Consider the following 2,033-nt stretch of genomic DNA (forward strand, 5'->3'; position numbering starts at 1 on the left):
ATACATTTAGTAAAATTAATTCTATAACTGAAAAACATGTGGCTAAATAGCAGACTGTCCATCAAAACATAAAAACTAAACAGCCCTAAATTAAAAGGTTATCATATAATTTGTTGAGAAAGTGACAAATGTATAAATATGAGGTATTATAATTATATAGTATAATAACAGTTTATGATGATGTAATAACAGTGAGATCACATAGTTGAAAACAACCTCCCATAAAGTTCCAACTAAAGAGGTTTCACTTCTGTGGAAGGGAGAGCGACAGGTTACTGCAAGTAAACCCTCACACACACCCACACACACCCACACACACCTGTCCAGGACGGCTATATAAGCAGAGACTTGTGTCTTCTCCTCACACCTGCACCTGAAGCCAACAAGCTCAGTTCACAGCACAGGACGACAACCTCACATCACAGGTAGGACAGAGTGAGTGAGAGTGCTTTTGGAATACACTAGATTGGTCTGAATTTCAATTCTATGTAGAAATTCTCTTGCCCAGAAAGATTTTAAATACAAATGCAAGGAGAAATAATATTTCTGTGAGATAAAATAACAAATCTGTCTGTGTGTCTGCATTTTGGTAGGACAATGGGAGACAATATCACAGGCAGTGGAATCAAATTCAGCGATTCAAACGTTAGTGGTGGAAACAACATTCAAGTCACGGGTCAGTTCTTTGTCCACGTCAAGGCTTTAGCGATTAAAAATGGACACTTTTGGTTTTTCTCTTCCCTCCTCGTAAGTGAGTTTTCTTTCTGTCTTTATTTTAACAGGAGGACAGGGTAACCAAACAAGTGTTGGGAGAAACATTAACACAAACAAAGAAACTGGTGGATCAGGCTGTTCAGGAGGAAATGGGGCGACTCAAACCAGTAAGTACATTTGACGTACAGACATCCTCCTCAGACTGGACGCAGTTTTGGATGTAAACATTGACATGCTTACGTACAGGAGTGTCCATATGTTGAACTGTTGATGACTCATGACATAACTTTATGAATGAGTGTTTTTTATAATATCACAATCACTGACTAGATTTCTCTCTCTCTCCCTCTATTTCCCACTCAATTTTTCTAGACAATCCTTGCCCTCCTCACTGCTAGGAAGGACTTTCTGCCATTTTGACCTGAATCAACTCGATGGATAAAATAAATGATGATTCAAGACATGAGATCAACACAGAGAATCCTTGTCGTGTCAGCATAATGTAATCTAAAGTTATACAAATAAAATCATGATGTTCATCAAATTATTTTGAAAGAGTGTTCTTTTAAAGACAAAATACATAAAGAGGACCCATCATCAAGCATCAAATATCTGTCAGGAAAAGTTTGTGAACTTTTGGGATCAACAATTCACTCAAAGGGATAAATAGTCACATTTTTCAATCAAGGGGATGATAATGAGTTAATGTGGCCCTGCCCAATTTTTTTATATTAAACAACATAAATCTGCTAGATCTTCTCTACTATGAGTGGTCTTCACCATACAGGTTTGTGGAAATAAACCATGCCTCAACCACAAGAGGACCTGAGGACCTTAAAACATTTGGGTTGGGAAAATTGAGAGTTTATGCTCATTAGGCTCGAGATTATATATAATAACCTTTATAAAGATATAAGACAATTTCAAATTAGGCATATAATAGTTTTTAAAGGCGTATCATATTCTGTCAGGTCACAAAGAAGCTCAAGGTAAAGTCTAAGGAACTGCAGACCTCTCTTGCATTTACTTCTGTCAGTGTTGATGCGTCCACCATCAGTCAGACACTGAGTAGGAATAGCGATCATGGGAAGATAACATGGAGGAAGCCACTACTCTCCAAGAGACATTGCTCATCTAAAGTTTGCTAAAAAAAGAAACCCAACTTGGATGAGCCCGAAGGCTATTAGAAGAATGTCAAAAACAAAACTTTTTGGTTTAAATGAGGAATGTGTTGTTTGGTAAAAACAATGCATTACAATATAAGAACCTCATTCCATTCATCCCAGGACAGCTTCCCATCATTGACAGGACTTTGAATT

General features: G+C 37.3%; 1 long non-coding RNA gene across 1 annotated transcript; it reads left to right on the forward strand.

Annotated features, from left to right (window-relative positions):
• The first annotated feature begins 332 nt into the window (after positions 1-332).
• LOC307231879 lies at positions 333-1,258 on the forward strand. Its single transcript, XR_013844224.1, has 4 exons — positions 333-425; positions 594-676; positions 783-881; positions 1,087-1,258. It is a non-coding gene; the product is annotated as an uncharacterized lncRNA (long non-coding RNA).
• Positions 1,259-2,033: the final 775 nt, after the last annotated feature.

Source organism: Zeus faber (assembly GCF_960531495.2).
Source record: "Zeus faber genome assembly, chromosome: 6".
Classification (NCBI taxonomy): domain Eukaryota; kingdom Metazoa; phylum Chordata; class Actinopteri; order Zeiformes; family Zeidae; genus Zeus; species Zeus faber.